Source organism: Lissotriton vulgaris, chromosome 7 (assembly GCF_964263255.1).
Source record: "Lissotriton vulgaris chromosome 7, aLisVul1.2, whole genome shotgun sequence".
Taxonomy (NCBI): Eukaryota; Metazoa; Chordata; class Amphibia; order Caudata; family Salamandridae; genus Lissotriton; species Lissotriton vulgaris.
The window spans coordinates 1638562870-1638584303 of record NC_141695.1 but is presented as its reverse complement, the minus strand read 5'-3'; the positions used below and the strand labels follow the sequence as shown (position 1 = coordinate 1638584303).

General features: G+C 44.2%; 1 protein-coding gene across 6 annotated transcripts in view; it reads left to right on the top strand.

Moving 5' to 3' along the window:
* Nucleotides 1-330: 330 nt before the first annotated feature.
* Nucleotides 331-21434, top strand: part of SULF2 (sulfatase 2) — a 432620-nt gene continuing 411516 nt past the window's right edge. For 2 of the 6 annotated variants that reach the window (XM_086932614.1, XM_086932611.1), the window contains exon 1: nucleotides 331-401. The gene's annotated coding sequence lies outside the window, so the exon portion shown is untranslated. Of the gene's footprint in view, nucleotides 1129-21434 lie in introns of all 6 variants that reach the window. The other 4 variants (XM_086932613.1, XM_086932610.1, XM_086932615.1 and 1 more) reach the window with 3 other exon arrangements.

Genomic DNA, 21434 nt, shown 5'->3' with positions numbered 1-21434 from the left:
GTAACTTTACACCTTGTACTTTAGCAATTTTCTCTGTTTGTATCTTATATGTAACTAATGTAAACCTAAGTCCTTATGTATTGCAACTAGTTATTTTGTAAAGCCTCCTACACCTTCGGGTAATGTTCGCGCTATATAAAATCGCATTAAATAAAATACATTTTAAAAAAAAGGTTCGCCCGGTAAGGCCGCACTTTGAACAAGTGCAGGAGCGGCCACCGGCCAGCTCTCCCCCTCCCGGGCCGCAGGCATCCGTCAGCAGCACCGGGAGGGGTCAAGGGCGGGCGCTCCGGGAGACGTACCAACTTTTAAACCAACAGCTCCCGCAATCGTTTGTTTTGAAATGGGAAACCGCACTCAGCCAGGGGTTAAAAAGCTCCCCCGTGGAAGCAGCATCACTGGTAAGCTAAGCTCCCCCTCCAGCGCTCAGCAGCCGCTCGCCGGGCTCTGCAGGCAGCGAGCGCCTCGGTCCCTCCTCTGGGGGCGGCGCGCATTGCAGGCGCTAGAGAGCAGGGAGGCAGTGCAGGCGCTAGGCGCTCTGAGTTTGTGTGCAGAGGGAAGGCGCGCCGGGATGCTGAACTGAAGGTGAGGCGCGCACCGAGCTCTCCGGAACCAGGGTCCGAGGAGCGGGAGGGAGCGCATCACCGGGCCGGACCGAGAGAGGCAGCCGGGACCTGGGCACCACCAGCCGGGGAGAAGGGAGCTGAATGAGACCGCAGTACCGCCAGCGGAGCAGGCTGGGCTGGGGGAGCGGGGGCCACAGCACCCTCATCAGAGGGCCGGACTGAGGGCGAGGGAGGAAGGCACTGTCGGAGCTGCACTGTCGGACCAGTATCCTCAGCGGAGGACCGGGCTGAGAGGCAGGGACCCCGCCGCTGCCCCGGCGCCACAGCGCGCTCCTCTCAGCTGACCCCCGAGAGTGGTCACTGGTAACACCCCCACAGCACCATCACCTCAGGGAGGGCGAGCCACGAGTGCGGCAGCACCCCCACATCACCCGCATCTGAGAGCAGGAGCAGCACCGTCACCGCAGCCCGTCACAGGACCGGCCGTGGGGCTGGATGTGACCGAAGCCACTTTGGGGACAGGACCATGCCGGCAGCGCCTGGCTCTGCCTTCACCGACGGGGTAAGGAAGCCTGCTTTATGTGTGGGAATACTTTCTAGCGGGCACTGTCTTTTCAATGCGTACTTTAAAGGAGGCAGAGAAATAACTAACAGAGTGCATCCATAGATAGATGGATAGACAGACAGACAGACGATAGATAGATAGATAGATAGATAGATAGATAGATAGATAGATAGATAGATAGATAGAGAGAGAGAGATAGATAGAGAGAGAGAGAGAGAGAGAGAGAGAGAGAGAGAGAGAGAGAGAGAGAGAGATAGATAGATAGATGCGCTTGAATGGCTTAGTATAGATAGATAGATAGATAGATAGATAGATAAATAGATAGATAGATAGATAGATAGATAGATAGATAGATAGATAGAACTCTTGAATGGTGATAGATAGATGTGCTTAAATGAATTAGTATAGATAGAAAGATAGATAGATAGATAGATAGATAGATAGATAGATAGATAGATAGATAGATAGATAGATAGATAGATAGAAAGATAGATAGATGGATGCACTTAGGTGGCTTAGTATAGATAGACAGACAGACACGCAGACTGGCGGACAGACCACCGAGTGTGTTCTCTTTAAACAGTAGTCTCTGTGATTATTCTTGGCTCGGGGTGTTGTTCCTCATTGATGGTGCTCTCGGGGCGCTGTGTTTTGTTTCACACCGCCGAGGGCCGGGGCATTTTTCTGGGAAAGTAAAGTTCCCCTGCTTAGCGCCAACCCGACGCGGAGACCTGGATGGCTTATTTATTTTATTTATATTAAACGCAGATGCAGGGTAATGTGCCAAGAACCCCAGAGACTGCGAACAAGAAGGGCGCTGGGTCCCAATATGAAGGAAGCGATACTGGAGTCTGTGCTTCACGAGGAAGGCAGATGGAGGGTGCGTTTACACTGTGAGCGTCCAGCTTCTGTGAGCTTTCCTTATTAGGCCGGTCGCCGTTCAGAGCAGCATGGTCGTGGGACCGGCCCGAGAGGAGGGTAGACACACCCCCTGCAGGATACGCTGTGTGATATTCCTGCTAGCCGGCTTCAATCCCGCACGTTGTTCATAATATGTCCTTTAACAGCACATTGTAGTGCAGTTTTCAGAGTTGTAAATAAAAGATGTTACCAATACCCAGTTTAACGAGGCTTGAGCTATCGCGCTCCTAAGGATGAAAGTCTGACTTTGACCTGTCCGGATTTCCACTCATGACATGCAGATCACACACACCTCAGCAGCAAGTGCTTTAACTCACTGAGCCACCTTGCGAGTCCTATCTGCATTTCGAATTATATAACATTACGTAGTAATAGCATAGTGCTGCAGCTTCGTAGCACTGGAGGTAACAGGTGCCGGATTTACTGAATTGGATGGTTCTCTTTATGCCTGCCTCTGACAGGCAAAAGCCGGTCGGTCTAGCTGTTAACAGCCTGTGCACATATTTCTGCAGCAGGTGCAATAACCCTCTGCGGTACCCGACTGGCTGTGATGCCAAAGATTCTAGGTCACGAAACCTCTTCGCAGCCTATCTCGCAATAAGATGGCCCAATGTTTCGGCTTGCACCGTTCCCACAAGGGCCTTCTTCAGGTAGATTAGCTCGGTTACACATGCACAGTTTCTTATGCTCAGTTTCCCTGCACAAAAGGCATTTTCCACTGGACAGATGCCCTTTTATTGCTGCAAATAGTGCTTTGGACTCTTTAACTACTACTTTGCAACACTTTGTGCCACTTTGCCTAACAGTGGCATTACTTGGAGGAGGGGAGACTCGAACGTAATAGTACAAGCACCCATATTTTTTATGCATTGAAAATGTCTCTTTTAAGCAGGTGCTAACAAGCAGAAACGATTTTATTTCCCCAAACATTCCACCCTTTGCATGCGCTCTACATCGTACACACCTATAAAATATATGAAATATTTTTGAATTTACCTAGATATAGGGTTTTGACTGGAAATGTATGGATTCTCTACAAACCTTATGCAACACAGCACACACTCACTTCTGCACCACGGTGCAAAGGCTGTGCACCAGCGCAGGGTTGACGCAGCTGCACAGTATTTTAATACATGCCTCTACCCTGCCTTGCATCCAAAATAATACATCTGCTCCTCAGAGATTGTCACGAAACAAAATTAAGAAAAATCCACAGTGCAATCGGGTGTCCTAATGCCAACAAGGAGAATGAACCCCCCATGGCCTGGGGTACTTGGGGTGCAGTAACCCACCCAGACTGCCAGTTCCCGGTGCCACTGCACCTGCAGCACTATTGATAGCTGTGCTCGCTAAGAGTTTCTCAAATGTGTTTCCATCCCTTTTCAAACCGGATGCGCGCGTGGGCCTCGACGCCCACCTGCCTGCTCTTCACCTGGATCTGAAGTCGGATAATGTTTCCAGCGGCCGGCGGGAGTGCCTGGAAGCCCCCACAGCAGGCGCCTGGCAGCGTCAGAACACGTGTACTCTCCGCGCTCGGCTGCAGCGAGGAAGCGAACGCCGCTCTCCCCCCGCCTCGGGTGCGCTAAAATGGAAATTTAATTTGAAAAGTGAATACTCCTGGTGGGGTGCCCGAGTGCTTCGAGAAATGGAATTATCAAGCCAGGTGCCAAGATCTGGGTTTCAATCCGCCTACATACATATCTTCGGCGTGCATTAAATACCCTGCACAGTGTGTCTTTTCTCGTGTAGCGCACATCTGGAAACTGGATTGCCTCTAGGCACACCTAAACTTGAATGAGGAATGTGACTATGATGTAATAGAAAGAACCCCGGCCCTCTAACAGGAAAGCCCACACCAATATATGTGCACAATCTCGACCTGTTCCCTTTGCCCCATATACTAGAAAATCGTTATTGCAATGGGTAGAGTTTGTTCTACCTGAAATAGGCCATGTATTTAAACATCTCTGCAAAGCCAGTAGAGGCATGGATTCGCCTACGATCACACAATTTGAGTGTGGAAGTCAAGATTCCAACCCAAACCTCCTGATTTCAAGGTAAGCAACTTGGCCACCAAACCACAACGTTCTCATGTGCATGTTCCCAGTGCTTCGTTTCTAAAAATAAAGAAAAAGGCGTAGGGCCCCAAAGATTTTATTAAGCGCCCGCTGCCGAATGCTGATTTTGGAGAATCCCCAAAGACGAGTGCCGGTGCCCCCCACCCTCAAACACCGGCACAAAATGAGCCCTGCATTTTCAGCGACCTAAAGTACTCTCCATTAGGAGAAATCAAACGGGGGTGTAGGACCCCAAAGGGGCACTCTAGCTCAACTCTGCCCCATGTCTATAACCACTTGAATTATGCGGAAATGAAGAACCAAGTTGAGTGACAACGTTGACCAGAAAAGGCATACTATGTGGCATGATGCCATTTTTCAACTGTTTGAGGCAGAAATACTTCGTGGACTCTGCAAATAACACAGCAGGTGGCAGATGACGTGACAAGGGTGTTAAATTAATTATCAAATGGAAAACGCCGCGGCTTCAGAATTGATTAGTTCGAACCAATGGCATGACACAAAATGATGACCCCCCCTCCGGAGAATGTGATGTGGGTTGCCTGAGTTTCTCATATTTCAAAGACACCCATTGACCTTGGGCTGAATGGGGACCCCTGGGAGGACTGGGGCCCCTGAAGAGTTGTGACACCCCCCTAAGGCCTAGGAGCCGCCCCTGGGGCCTGCGTCACCGTTCCGGTTCGAGTAGCCCTGCCTATGCCCTCTGACTCTTTGCCATTTCCTGCTGTAATTTTTTTCTGTACTGTCATTTTACAGTACAGGCCCGCCTGTGCACAACAATCCCAGCACAGTGGCAGCTTGTGGGAAATGGTCACAGGGCAGCCTCGCCTTGGCAGGCGCTCTCCGCTCGTGCGGTCCAGGCATCATTCATAATTAAAAGAAAAGCCCGGCCCAGCCATCACTGTTCTTCATTACACTGTGCATTATGGCCACATCTCTGCCGAGCAAGGCCCCGCCGCGCGCTTTCACGAGGACACTGTTTACTTACCTTATGTACTTGAAAAGTCTTTTTTTTATCGCGAGATGTGTTTCCTCGCGGCCGCTACATAGAGTTTCTATTTAGATACTCGTTATAGTGCACGGATGCTGCCTTTTCGGTAATTCTGAGCACTTTAAGGCACATCAAATATTTCTTTAGGTACCCTCCTGAGTTTCAAAGCTCCATGTAAAGTGATGCTAGGAGGGTATAGTCGTCTAGTTTTGTCACTTCCAAGGCTATGGCTACCATTTGTGCAGTAGGTGCAGAGGCACCGGAGCCCGGCGCGCGAGAGGCTGACAGCACCCAGCTACCGTTGTCTTTCACTACCCCCCTGATCTATATTCCTTGCTTGCCTTGGGGCTTATGGCACCGTCAGCTTTTTCTCAGGTCTCCAGTTTTACCCAGGTTATTTGAAGCTCTTACCCAGGACCTCTGGAATTAGGTGGCAGTGGAGGGAAATATATGCAGCAGAGTTTACAAAATTGTGCAGCAAGATAGGACAAACTATGCAGCATAATGCAGCACAATCCATGGCGGTATTATTTCTTTTTTTGTTGTTGTAATTTCAACACTTACTAATGCTGTCGGACGTCATTAATGCTGATTGAACATCGGAATACAGCAACCAGAAGCTGAAGTGGCATCCTTTAACCTTTTCAAAGGGTATGGCATTATGGAGAACCATATTTACAGGCTTTTTAGTAACTTTTGATCTATTTAAGTTAGAATCAAGTTTTGGAGAAATCTGCAAGCAAGGTAGCAAATGATAGATTATGTGGCAGATGCATAATTATGTGGAGAATGCTGCGGTTGCAGAATCACAGTATTTCAGTGGCTCTCCTGTTACTGCTCTTTCTGAGCAGTAGGCTTTGTTTAACCCTCTGTTTCTGGCTACCGCCATTTTATAGCACATTCTGGCTAATGTCCCATGCTAAGGAGATACAAAACACAAGTGTTGCCCATTGGCGTTCAAACTGTCCATCCCATTGTGTACAAATATTAGCATTGTCAGCATGTTTATATGTTGTTTTATTTAAATATATGTTGTGTTAAGTTATGGTATTCTCTTGGCATTTTCAATGTGTTTTCTACCAGTTTTGTGGCGCGCTAGCACGATCTTCATCCAGGCGCACTCTCTTGCAGAAGTGGAAGAACCATTTTTCGATAGTGTATTTTGTTTGTTGACTTTTGGTTGTGTGTGGTTGATATGTGTCTTCTGATCGTGTATTTTCTTTATTGACTTTTGGTTGTGTGAGGTTGATATGTGTCTTCTGATGGTGTATTTTGTTTGTTGACCTTTGCCTGTGTGTGGTTGATATGTGTCTTTTGATAGTGTATTTTGTTTGTTGATTTTTGGTGGTGTGTAGTGGATATGTGTCTCGTTTCGAAAAGGTTTGTTAGTATGAAATTAAAGTGAATATTAGCTAGGAACAATTCTGCGGTGTTTTAAGTGTATATATCGGGTTGCTGCATTACTTTTTTTCTCTTTTCTCTTGAAATGTGCACTTATATGGCAGTGCCACGAGCTTCAAAGCAAGATAACACTGTAAAAATGTGATGCTAAAATAAAAAAAGAGAGCATTGGTAGATGGGGCGATGGAGAGTACTGCAAGGGATAGAGAATTTGGGGGGCTACAGGAGCGGTTGTAAGTTCTTGATGGCGGGCAGGGGAGTAGCTTCAGGGGGGGGTTTGGGGTGTTATACCCCACCAATAAGGGTATTTTCTGATGAATAGTTGGGTACAGGTGCTTTCAGTCGGGGTGGTGAGATGTCAGTCGGATTTCAGCTGGAATTTCTACAAGCAGACAGACAAAAACACAAATACACTCTCACTCTGTTTTGAAAGTCCCCAAAAATATTATTTATTTCACAAAACATTGTGTTTTCTCTCTTAGCGCTCCTAGCAATCCGCACTCCTCTCCCTTTCCACAGCCCCCTAGGCCCCTCTCATGCACCCTGCTTGTGGTATAAAGTATTTAAAATTATATGTCAGCCTGATTGTCAGAAAATTTGAAGATTACACCCCCCCCTGCCCCCAATCTTACAGACCGAGCTACTCCCCTGATGGCGGGGTGGGATGTAGTCAGACTGGGCGTGGGGGAGATCTGTGTGTGTGGACCACCACCGACTCCTCACATGTTTCCTGCCACCCTTCAAAGAGCAGATGCCAAGTGTATTCATGATGCCATCTGCATCTATTCCTCCCATTTTCGCTGGCAGTTCTGCTCCAGAAGGCTGGGTGACTGGACGGCTCAACGGTTTGACAGGGGGTCAGATGACCTTTGACCTCCTGGTCATTGTTTGCCATCTGAACTAGTCTGGTGGTGCCTGAAGGTCCTCCCTGATGTCTATTCAGTGGTTTATCTGGAGACTGCTCTTGGCCTCTTTTCGGCGCCCAGCAGCAGATGCCCAGACTGTCAGCCACCAAACACAACGAGCGCGGGTCAAAACCCTACGTGGCTGGATTGGCAACGATGAAACTTACTGACAAAACGGTTACCCCAGGAGGACAGTTGTGGGTGAAACTTAAAACTGTCTCAGTGGAAGAGCCAACATTTTTATGCTGCTGTCTGTGTAGCACTGGTCCTTACTGGACTTGTATGTGGGCCTATACTTGCAGCCCTGATCTAACAAAGACCGTCAAAGGTGTTTTGTTTGCAGTTTTATATAGCGCAAACTCGACCCGAAGGCATTGGATCGCTCTACATGAGCACCAGTTGCATTACACAAGGACACATTCACTTTTGGTAGGCACAGGAAGATATAGGGCCGGATTCACAGAACTAACTTAAGCAAAATTCTAAACTTACTACTTTTGCTATTCACAGAAGTTAGGATTTTGTCTTAAATTTGTCTTGACAAACTTAAGACAGACTTAAGACAAAATCCTAACTTAAGTCTGTCTTAAGTCTGTCTTAGGTTTGTCTTGACAAACTTAAGACAAAATCCTAACTTCTGTGAAGTTAGTTCTGTGATTCGGGTCCTAAGTGATTTGCACAGAATCACAGTACGTTGAGCCAACGCCGAGGCTGGAACCTGGTAACCCAGCCTCAAAGTCGGCAGCTCTGGCCGTTAGTCCACATCCTCGCCCCTTGCCGTATCAAGTGTGCTCATGGTTCAAAAGTGAATTGGGCATCGTGGTTTTGTGTTTTTGCTGAAAAAAAGATTATTTTTTAAAGTTTAGACTTTTGAATCTTAAGCCCACAGCTAAATGCAATTGGTGAATTACAATGGGATTTACTTCGTTAAGTTGTTGGTGCACTGGCTTTTGGACATCTGAGAAATAATTGAAGTTCGTTTTGTTTGGCCAGCAGGATTGGTGTGAAAACGAATGGGATATGTTGGCTGCAGTTAGCATTTTTTTATTACACAATTTTTACTTCCCTTTTTCCTGCTGGATATAAATAGTCAAATGTCCTGCGACTCATAGGGGCCTATCCGCAAAGGCATTATTGGGTGTGTAAAGTGGTGCTCCTCTAGTACTCATTTGTTTTTTGTAAAATTGGTATGAAAACATCTAGGGCCCGATGTAGGTACCAAATACCGGTCGGAAACGGCCGATTTCGGCCGTTTCCGACCGGTATTTGGCCTACTGAGATGTAGGGGACCTTTTTTTGTCCGATTCGGTATTTTACCGATTCGGTAAAATTACCGAATCGCAAAAATACCGAATCGGTAATTTTACCGATTTTTTTAATTTGGGATGTAGGTGGGACTACTTTCAGTCCCACAGGCCCTTCAGATTCGGTATTTTAACACCCAATCCAATTGGGTGTTAAAATACCGAATCCAGGTGTGCATGCACATGTGTGCATGCACACCTATGCCATGTAACAGACAGACATGCCCTTAGGGCATGTCTGTGTGCCACATGGCTCACATGCCTTTTTTTGGGGTGCTGGAGGGTGTCAAAGTGACACCCCCTGCACCCTTGCACAAATCGGTAATTACCGAATCGGTAATTACCGATTCGGTAATGCCCATTGATTCCTATGGGCTTCAAGGCCCATAGGAAGCAATGGGGGATACCGAATCGGTATTTACAGAATCGGTAAATACCGAATCTTACAGATTCGGTATTTAGCGAATCTGAAATACCTACATCTCCCCCCCTCTAATTTACCACTTCATAAATACTGATTCGGTATGATTCGGTATTTATGAAGTGGTAAATGTAGATTTACCTACATCGGGCCCCTAAAGTGGTAATAAAAGGGGCAAAGTCAGGGAATACTGAAATACACCAAGTAGAAATGAAAAGTAGTGTGCTCTCATTGCACTTTAGGGAAAGGGAGTTGGACTTTCAGTCCAATACATGTTGGCAGTCTGTAACAGATTTCTCCTATACTACTACTTTCCTGTACTCAAATATGCTTCAGTGCTTAATTTGAGCTGGTGGCTTAACTAAATTGTCAACACCGGCACTTATGACAGTTGCCACATGGTGGCGCTGCTTGTATAAGTTAGAGATGAGCAGAAAAGCAATTGTTTATTAAATCAGTGTACATTAAAAACAACTAATACCTGCCGCCCAAGCCATTTTTATATCTTTGGGTGCCCAGAATAGTCTGAATTGTCACACTTGTAGTAGTGTTCTGGTTAGTAGTTGAATAAGTACTGTCAATGACAACACTGACAGTGGTAATGACGGGGGCCCTGGCACTTTTTTTTTTTTTTACAAATTAAGCACTGATGTGTTTATGTGAATCAGTACCGCAAGCCACAACTGGAACCAGTTGAATCCATTTGTGACTGATCAACGGTATTTCCACCCACGGCGCAAGGTTTCATTAATTCTAGTAGAGGAGAAAAGCTGTTTCTAAAACATATAACTTGTGGCTCTCCTGTTTCTTTCTTGCCTCATGCAGATTCCATTTTGTGGCTGCAGTCAACCTTGACTTTACTAGTCAAAGCAGACTTTGATCATTTCTTATGATTAGCAGTTACAGTCAGACCAAATTTTAAGTATAGTTTTAACACTTTACTCTTGACACATCTTTCCATGAATGTCATTTTTGAGAATAATTGGAAAGTGTTTTATGAATTTCGTCAAATACTATATTTGAGCATAAATTGTACAGCATCTGTGAGGAATTTTCCTCCTTATGCACAATATTATTGAATGTATGCATCTATATATCCCCGAATAACATATACAATAAAATAAGGCCCGGTTAGTTGGTGGAGCAGAGGACACATTTTATTTCAGGTATTTGAGAGGGTCTTTATCTAGCTCCATGCAGTAGGAGAGCTCTATAAAGTCAACATTTGTAATGTAGCAGGCACATCTCAAACACAAGGTGTTGTAAACTGAACCGTAAGATATACGGGTCAGGTTGAGAATGGATTATATAAATGAGAATGTAGAGGGAAAACAGGTAATCTAGTCATATACTGAACCTCAAAGTGCACTTTTTTATTTTATGCTTTTTTAAATTATACACATTTAAAGAATATGGCTCAGCGAGATTTTATATATATATATATATTACCTACTGGCGGTCGCCAGTAGGTAGTTATAGTTAGGACCTTGTTTCTATTCAAAAAGCATTTTTTCTTTTCCCATTATCTTTGGTGCCGGTTGACGAATTTTCGCGAAATTTTCAAAACTAGTGGGGCGCTCCAGTCAGCTCCTGTCTTGAAAGTTTCGAGGTGAATCGTCAAGCGAGGGCTGAGAAAAAAGGGGGTGTCCCAAAACGCATTTTCCCCATGGTATTTTCCATAGGAAACTTTAGACAAAGCTACAGCCCGGACTGCTTAACCGAATTGCACCAAATTTGACAAAAAGGTTGCCCTTGGTTCAGAAAGAGCCCTTTTTAATAAATGATGTAAATCCGTTCAGTAGTTCCTGAGAAATTAGAAAAAGAAAAAGTTTCGATATCTGTGGCCGCAGTGGGTTCGCGAACCCTCCCGGGCATAAGCTTCGCTCTGATTGGCGGCCAACACTCCAAACCAGGAAGTGTTGGCAGCCATCTTGTGACTCGGTAGAACCGAATCACAAGAAAACAGTAAAATAAAGGTTAAAAAACTAGAAGAGGTGGCAGGATAGAAACAACCTGACCCCCTAGGCCTGCTTAAGGGGTCCCACAAGGACCCCCAAGGCCCAAAAAAGCATTAAAAAAATGGCAGAATTTGCGACGGGTGGGCGAATCCTGCCAAGAAAATAAAATTTTTAAAAAGCGCAGGCTTCGCTCTTCGTTCTATTTAAGCACCCGGGTTAGCCCGGGGCATGAGTAAATGTGTTGTGGGGGATTGCCACCTATCTGGGGCTTTATTTATGAGTTGCAAGAGGGGGGGACACATAGCCCTCCGCAGCCTCGGGGACCACCACCTCCCCAGGGCTCTTAATTTAATTAAAAAAAATATGTGGGGGTCACGATCCCCTACACATGCCCCGGGGACCCCCACCTCCCGGGGCTTTTTAAATTTAACAAGGGGGGCATGCGCCCCCCCCCCGCAGCCCCGGGGACCGCCACTTCCCCAGGGCACTGTAAATTTAAATTCAGGAGTCCGTTATGGACCCCCAAGCCCAAATATGGGCCACCACCTCCCCGGGGCTTCAATCACGTTGGGAGGAGGGCCGCGTGGCCCCCCTCCTGGAGCCCTCAATGGTCCTGGGGACTGCCACCCACCAGGGCCAGCTCCTGCAGTGTCCCGGGATGCCCACACCCGGGACACTGCTGTTTGCTAAGGCAGGGCGGGAGCTGTGCGGCTCCCGCCCTGCCATAGCAAACTCTTCTTTGCTTCATTGGAGTGAGGGCAGGGAAACCTGCTCACCCTTCAGTGAAGCAAAGCAGGATTGCTTTTCCACAAGAGGAGCGGCGTGTTAGCAGCTCCCCTTGTGGAAAAGCAATACAGGCTGTGATGTAATTTGTGATGAAATTTGAGATGTCATCAGTGATGTCATCAGGATGTCACTGACCATGCAATGGATGATGTAATATGTGACGTCATCAGCAGTGCATTGCAGGGGCATGAGTTATAGTTAGCTGAGCTAACTATAACGGCAGAATTTCTATGGTTTTGTATGAGTGAAATGTCCAACTAACTATAACGCCCCTGAAACCTATGTTTTTTTCAGTGAATTTCTAAGGTTTTTTAAATGCTAATTTCTAACTATAACGTGCCTGAAACCTATGTTTTTTTCAGTGAGTATATATATATACATATATATATCATGGAATCATACACCTATTTTTGCTTCTGTCCGAAGCTAAGTTCTGTTTCAGGGTTAGCAATTTAGCTACAAGAGACTATTCACCACTTATTGCCTCTGTGAAAAATGTGGATATCTAGACAGCGTTGACTTGTGCTTTTACAAATTCCTAAATGTTGAAAGCCCCAGGCGTATTCAAGGGAACTCTGTGTAATAGATTGTTTGCCCTAGGTACTCCTGTGTGCTCCAAACTTACACCATTGCTCCCATTGGCAAGTGTAGGCACATGCTTAAGTAGACTATGCACGTATACATTTTTTTCACATGCCGTGATTATTTTCTGCTGGTGTTTGCGAGTGGTGAGCACCAGCAATGATATTTAGCGATCAGGATTTATTTTTCATTATCAGAATGAGCCAGAGCAAGACAGACAAAGACAGAAAAGAAGAGAAAGATGGCGATGGAAGAGAAAGGTAGGGAAAGTGTGACAAAGGTCGAAAGTGTGGATGGAAAACAACTGAGATTTAGATAAAGAGCAGTGGCGGCAGTACCGCATCAGGGGTGAGGGGGGCAGCGTCAGGATGGGGTTGGGATGTGGGGGCAAACAGGTGTAAAAAAAGAAGAGAACAAGTTAAAACTTACCTTCTCGCTGCTTCCTTACGCGCCCCTCCTCCGTAGTCCCTCGCACTGGCCGGAACAGGAAGCACACCCAGGCTCCCCATAGCCAATCACAACGCGCATTCCCATAGCCAATGACAACGCTGCAATACAGTGTTGTGATTGGTCTGAGCACTGTGGTTCGGCACTCAGATGCTGACTGGGAGCCTGGGCATGTTCTCCACACAGGCTGTAATGCCCCCTGCATGGAGAACATGTAAAGTGCACATGAATGTTTGAACGGCCCGAGGCAGCCGCCCAAACATTCATGTGCACTTACACAGTGTGCTTATCACTCCCACTGCTCCTGTAGGCAGAGTAGCCCGCCTGCCCTGCAAAGCTGCTGCAGCAGGACAAAATAAAATGATAATAATGCAAGTTATTATCATTGTATTTTTCTGTTATTTCACTGCTAAAATGAAGTGTGGCGACACTCCTCTCCCTTAGCAGAGGAGCCGCCCCTGATAAAGAGTCAGTGTGGAATTAGGGGCGTAGCTTCAATTGGTGCAGCGGCACCAAGGCCCAGAGGCCTGAGGGGCCGCTGACCCTTGATTATTGCTGTCTTTCATAAATCATGCAGCAGTTTAGGGGGCTTTTTCCTTCCATGCACTGGGGCCATGACACACAGGCTAGGTAAAGTGATGAAAGAAAGATGCATGAGGTGTAATAAAAACTAAGCAGCCTAGGTACTCAGCAGCCAACACTTTGGGCCTCTGCTTAAAAAAAAAAAGGTTTGTGAATCTCCACATGACCACTGAATTACCTTTGAAAGGAACTTAGGTGCTCATTACGATGTCGGCGGATTGCCCCCGCCAGGCTGGCGGTAGCCAATGCCAGCCTGGCTGGCGCAATCCGCCCGACATCGTTGCACTAAAGACCCCCGCCATATTAGGATGGCGGGGGGGACCTCGGTGGATGGAAAGACCGTCCGCCACTTTTCAGCCCGATCACCTTGCTCCGGGGCGGATCACCTTGCTCCAGGGGCGGAAAAGGAATAATACGGTGGCAGTGTCTATCAGACACCGCCAGCCATATTAGGATGGACTTCTCTGAAAGCCTTTCCGTGGCGGCAATGCCGCCACAGAAAGTCATGCGGAGAATCCCTGTGGGGGCCCGTTGCAGGCCCCCAGGGACTCCGGGGGGTGGGGAGTGCACATGGGGGTACCTATGGTACCCCCCAGCAGTTCCATGCACAGCATGGCAGGCACCTCGCGGTGCCTGCCATGCTGTGCATGGAAGTGCACAGCATGATTTCCTGCCATTGTGGCGGGCGGTGCTGAGTGCACCGCCTGCCACAATGGAATAAAAGCAGGATGCCCCCGCCACTGTGGCGGGCACATCCTAATACTGGCGACGGGACCCCCGCCCTTAAGGCGGGCGGTCCATATTACCATGGGGATGGCGGGCGGGCAAAGTCCGCCCGCCATCCTAATGAGGCCCTTAGTGTGGGTACTATTTACCTGCTGTGGACCATCGTATGTTTTTAAAAATATAAAAAAAACTACACATATAGGAAGGACCAATGTTTTTTTGCCACTATGACAGCGACCTCTTCCCACCATCTAGATCTTTTGTAGAACTGCTATTGATTTTGAGGATGTGTAGATTTCCTTAGTCGCCAAATCTGATAGCTGAGCTGCGGACATTGCTGACGCAGTGAAAATTATCAGCTAAGTAGGTGAAAAGCATGGGTTATGTTCCTCCGCGAGAAGACGTAGAGGTGGATTTATTTCCTGCATCCATTAAAAATCCAGCGCGTGCCAGTATCAAGAGATGTAGATACCTGCTGCGTGCTGGTTTATATTATAACTTTAGGCCAGTCGTAGAGCAGGGTCGTGTAAGGAGCCATCCTGCAGCGGAACTATCAGAAGGTACAAGACTATCCAGAAAGGGACATTACAGCCCTAAAGCCAGAAAGGGAAGTCTAAAAATCTAAACACACTAATTGATGATACAAAACACTTGCAGTTCAGGTGTCTCAGTGAGGTAATTCTTACTCTAGTTATCTGCAGTGCTCTGAAGGTCACAAATGTGATTTACAACTGTGGATATGTAAGCAAATTCTAAAAATAGTGACATTTGTTTGCCAATTGACTATACACATTTCTATTCTAAAAAGTTTGTAGTTAATGAGACATGAATTCCTCTGTAAAAGTTAATTCGAATCCTTCTGTAAATGTTAAAGTTAATAAGGTATTTTGTTAATATAAATAAAGTGATTCAAAGTTTAAAAAGGATGTTAGAAGTGAAACTGTTTTTGCTCTTGTCCACATGTGTGTGCATTCTCCTTACTCCCCCGTTGTCTTATAATCAGCTACGTACTTTATGTGCTATTCTCTTTATTAGTACTGTGGAAAAGTGTCACTTGGTATCGTACCTCAACACAGTGAACATGGAAAACAGACTTTCACCTATAAGTCTTCATATTGTTTTTAAACATCATATTTGACAGAGAGTTGCAAGAATGTATGTCAAAACAAATAATTGTAAAACATCATTATACCATAGTGAGTTCAGAAATAATGATCTGGGCATCTCTATTAAAAAATGTATGTTTCCCCTATGTGGTTGGAGTTGTATTTCAGTTCATCAACATCAAATAGTCAACTGGCATGATCTGGGGAAGAAGCATGATTGTATATTTATGACATTCAATACCCCAAATCATCCAGCTCAGATTAAAACCATAAAAAGAGGAAAGTTTTTAGAACTTATTCTTTAATACACTCCACTGAGGCTCTACTGCTGGAGGGGTTGGGTAAAGCTTTTCCAGTCAGAGCAGTCAAACTTTCCAGTGAGCTCCCCTGTATCTTGTGGATGATCCCCTCTTAATTACAATTTAGGAAGGCCTTAAAGACCTAGCTTTTCAGGAACTAGGACTTTCTATCAGCTTTTGTCATTCAGATAATGGGATTCTTCTATATTTCAATACTCGGTGTTAGCGACAGAACACCCTTTGGGGTAATGGTTGCGCTCTATAAATGGTTTAACCAAACATAATATATAACATGACATGATAAAACATAATATAACAATGGCTGAAGTTATCAAAGCCATACATCATTGTATTATTAAAGTACTGCCATTTCTTCTTTGATGTTTACTCCTTCCAGCTTCAAGCAATTTATTTCTATTATGTACATAGATTCCAATCCACATAATGGTAAAGTTTGGATGCTCCCTCTAAAATGTTTTGGGATTACAGTTGATTACAAGAAAAGTGAGGAGCTGTGCGTTCCCATTATGTTTTTTCACAAAATGTCTAGCAACTGGCACCTAGTAGTTGGAATCTGCATTCTATATAGCCCTTAAGTGTTCAAGAATTATGTTACATGTGGAAAATATTGTACTCCCTACATAATCCTTAGGACATGGGCAGCACAGCACATAGACTGCAAACTCTGTTTTACAAGTGAAGTTCTTGGTTATGTTCTTAGGATTTAAGAAAAAGAGGGATACATATGATTTACAACTTACCCCGTTGTTTATGCCTTCCACTCAGAACATTTAGTAAAACCTGATCCTCATTTTAAGCAACCCTTAGTTATCATGTTTTGTAAATGACCGGAAAACAAATCATCCCTGAGTTATTTGGCAAGTCTAATATGTGATAGACTGTATGTTTGGGATCATATTACCAACTATTGGATAATAATTACAAATATCCCTGTATATTTTCAACATTTTATATATTTTTTTGATATGGTCTGATTTGTGTTTGCCAACATACTTTATTGGTTGTTTTTAGATTGTATTTTTGAAGTGAATAAGAACGTGTTCCTCTTTTTAAAACTTCCTTTGTGGCTGCTCTATTTAGAACATCCTCTTTATATCCGTTAGCTCTGAAGAGTTAGAAAATTATTTCAAATTTGAAAATTAATATGACTCACCCGTACTGTAGTTACTCCATACTCGTAATTAATCTTTATATGGTAGGCTTTGTTTCAAAGGAATGGAATAGAAAATAGCCAAATATAACATGCTCTTTCATGAGGTGGATTTCTATTCAATAAAGTGTGGATAAATCCTGTCTGAATAGATGCTTTAAAATCCAAAAACTCAATATTTGATCTACTTCTAACCAATAAGTTTACATTGAACTCATTGCCATTAAATATCCTTACAAAGGGGACCAGACTATGCACCTCCAACCAACCCATGAACAGATTGACATAATTGGGGGTGAAGCAGGTACCCACAGTAGTTCCCTGTAGTTGTTTATGTAACACACTGTTAAATAAAAAAATATTACTGGCTAGACACTATTCTAATATATGTAACAACATCTGTTTGAGCTTATATGTTTACAAGCACTTAATCCACTATGATGTGTTATGTTGGTGTATATTACATGCAATGTCGGCATTATATAACCACCTTCGTCTTACAGTGAAATTCTTGTTGCCAATATATGTATATATTTTAAAGAACTTTGGGTTCTGTTAATTTGTTTTGTGGTGCTTTGGTGAACTAAAACATCTCTCAATAATATGAAGTGGAATGGTAATCATTTCAGATCAATATCGAACCAGTTAAATTGCACTGAAATTGTTATAGGGTATTTGATTTCAGGGAGCTGTGGCTATATGACACTATCCTCTTTATGGAAGCAATTTAAGCGTTTTTGTAGATTCCACTTGAAGACTTAGATGTTGGTGAGTGCTTTCAGGCTTGGTGATAGTTGGAGCCACAGTATTAAGACATGAACTGAACATTCCTTGGTTTAATATTTTTATTCCACACAGAGCTGAAATTTCCCATTAGCTCAATTTTGCTTTAAATATATATGAAGCTCTTCCTGAATCTCAGGAATTCTGAATGCATTTCCTTGCTTTAGAACATTACAGAGTAGATTCCTTGATCATAAAACTGGTGGATATGGAATATGCATCGATTATAGTGAGCTAATTTGGCATAAACAACTAAGTGATAAAAGTCAACTTGTTTATTTCACTCATAGTCCATGCAGTATCCAAAGCTAATAGGAGTCTCTGCAGTTGCTTTTATATTCAACCCTGATGTCTGCTCAGTGGATTTCCATTATTTGTTCTGGGTTTCAGGTGTGGTGAGTTTGTTGGGAGCCACTCTTCATAACCCTTTTGAGTTCAGCCACACCTACGCACATGCCATACTTCCTTAGAAACTAGACTATTTCAATAACTAGTATCTACAGTGCTCGATGTAGAACAGTGCACAACTTGCAATGACGCTTAGATTAATTTGAAGGCTCGTTCTGACTTTAAATATTGTTCAGTTGACAATTTTGCCACTATATAAATTGCAAAAAAATGGAGGTGTAGGGTTCTGACTTCTGGCATCATGAGCTGCTGTATATTGTCAAAGCACTCTGCATCTCTGTGTGATAAGTGGCCTACCTCAGTCAGATTCACAGTTAACTGAAACTACCCGAGAACATGTTAGAGACTCTTATAGCTACCATCCGGCCAGCAGATCAATCTTGTTAGAACAAGGTGATTTGACCGCTTCTGTCTCAGCCAGGTATCCATCCCATATTAGTAGCCAAACTATCCAGGGACGTAGTAGCCCTACCACCAATATAAGACCTACTTCTTACCTCCATTATCAGTGCTCACTAAACTGACACCCCAGTCCTACTCTAAGTGGTATGTAAAAAATATATTTCATTGCTTCAATAACCAGTTCCTGGGAAAATTTGGGTCAAATATCATCTTATTAATCACTTATGGCTGTTCGGCCATACCTGAGCACGGTCTAACAAAGACCACAAGCTTGTACTGCTTTAATATGGGTGAAAACACTTTTCACTCAAAAACATCTTGTGGAACATTAAGAAATTTAAATTCCCTCAATTCCCTCTTATATCAAACAGTTGACCTCAAGCTGATAAATCTGAAGTTAAGAAAACGGTACTGAGAATGTCTCTGCTAGTTTATTTGCAGGCTACACACACCATTTACATCATGCTGACTTCCAGAGTCCAATATTGCTTATATCCTGATTGGTTTTGAATGATGCTCACACTTTCTCTATCGAATGCTGTATTTTCTTAGAGTGCTATATGGTCTTTGCTTCAACCTCCACTTATTCGGAGCACCCTTTATAAGGCTCTTGAAGTTGTACTTCATATTGGGGGTGCCCTCCTCGTGACCTGGAAGCCATCCTTTGGCCACACTTTATGCAAAGTCATATTGGATGCCAACACACTCGAATCCATAAGGCCAAAAGGACATCTATGAGGAAATGGCAATGCCGGGAAGCTGGTGACTTCTCCAGTTGGAGCTATATTGATAAGCAGACCAACATTAAAGACCCTTCACTTTTTGGTACCATTACTTGAAAGCATATTGCAGGTATTTGATAACAGACATAGATCAACAAAGATGCTTCCATTGAAGGGTTTGGGGTCATCACACATTCTTACATTGTACCCCATCATACATAATGATGACAGAACATCACCACCCCGAATTTATTGAGCTGCAGCACATTATTTTTACACAACAGTTTGAACTACATCAATTGATATTTATCTAAGTCAAACAAAACATTAAGGCCCTTTTGCACCTTTACGTTAGTATCCCTTATTAAAATTGTATAATATTTTAATATTTTGAACTTGTCTAAACTCTAGGTAAATATGCAAGCTTACAGTTTCACCTGTATTGATTCTATGCCTGGTCCTGGTTTCCACTCTATGCACAATTCCCCTAAGTGCCTCAACCCTAATGCAAGATCTTTATTTTCCAGTATATATAATTTGCCCTCCTTTTTGCTTTAAACTCTACATCTTCTCACACGTTTTTCAGAATTCATCTGTAGCCACTGCTATATGCCTCCAGATTTATGTCTAGAGTAACTACTTTTGCCAAACTTCCTGACAATACTTTAAGGCACTCTTCGTTAGGTCTCAAGGCTTAAGCGGGGCCCAAACGCACCATTATGAAAATCACTCAATCTCCTGTTTGAATTCTGAATTTCTGAATTTCTGTCCTTGCTCTCTGACTCCCCCATCAACATACCCTATCAACCACTGTCACTGCCTTTCTGCATTGTTCAAACACTGAGATGTTATGACTGGTAAGACACTTGCCTCAGCCAAATATTCAATTTCAATAAGAGGTGGGTCAGAAATACTTCCGAGGCCATGGCCCTTAGTAAATCTTTTTACTCCACCTTTCCTAGATGTTCTACAAATCCTTGGGTAATGTCCTCTTCTACCACACTATCATTAACTTGATATCCATGCTAGGCACTCTATGGAAGTTGTAGCATACCCTTCAAAGACCCATAAAAGGCACAATATGTACCTTCCCGAGTAGCAGGACTCTGGGCAATCTAATGCTCCTCTCACCTCCCACCATCACCACTACATCTCTTGGGATTCACCATCTTCATTACATTTGGTGCCTCTTCTTGCCTCTAGCTCCCTCCAAAGAAAGATCCCTCTCAGGCTACAGTGTTTCTTACTCCATCCTCTATGTTCGGAAAACATTTTGTACATACTTGTCTAAAAAACATGAACTTCCAAAAGGGAGATATTTCTGTCACACTTATATATTGTTAATCTTCACTTCAAATGTTCCTCAGACTGGTCATGGGGACCTCGAGTGGGTTGTTGACCCTCATCCTTATGTAGCCTCATTATTCCTTAGGCAACTGCTATAACAGCTGTTTCACCTCAGCACCCAACAGTGCAAAAAAGGGTTACTGCTTTCCTGACATTGCAAATGCCCTCCATACTCCTAAATTTCTAAACACATTTTTACAAAGGTATCAATGGGTTACCTCCATTAGCTACAAAAGTTGATGTGTTCATAGACTCTCCATTTTGGGATAAAGGTGCCTTACTACTCTCGTGGATAATGTTTTATGTAACTTCCAAGCACCTTTAAAGGCTGCAGGTGTTCTACTCTCTTTCCCTAGTGGAGGGGAAGGCATGTGGGTCTTGCCCTTGCAGTACCTGCTGGATGTGTCCTGGAAATGCCCCTAATCTACTTTATTTTCAGCAATAGTGTGTACAATATGTTTTGACGAACTAAAGGCGGAAGAGCTTGTGCCACTCCTTGCAAGGGGTAGCGTGTCAATGCGACACCTCCAACCAATGCTGATGGTAGGCTGCATCCAAGCAAACAAATACGCAACAAGGCATCAATAGGGTATCAATTGTGATTAAAAAAAGTACGCTCCACGTAAGGAACTGTTTGCCTTCTGAAACATTTAAGCACCTTCCATGAACAAGGAGCTGTTCTGGGGTTGGTCAGCAATATACTGACTATTTAGTCCTTTAACCACAACACACTGAATATGGCACAGGGTGGGTTGCAATACAGCTGCCCTGGACCATGGTGCTGTGTTATCAATACTGTGTTTAGTTTGTATAGCTCCTTTTCCTCCTCACCCTTCTTGAAATGGTGGTAATGCCCCGAGTACTTACTAGTAACCTCCATTAATCTTAAATTCAAATCTTCCTCTTCACAGTCCTGCATTCCCTCCTTCCAACCTTTATTGGATGCAGACGCAAGATCAGGGA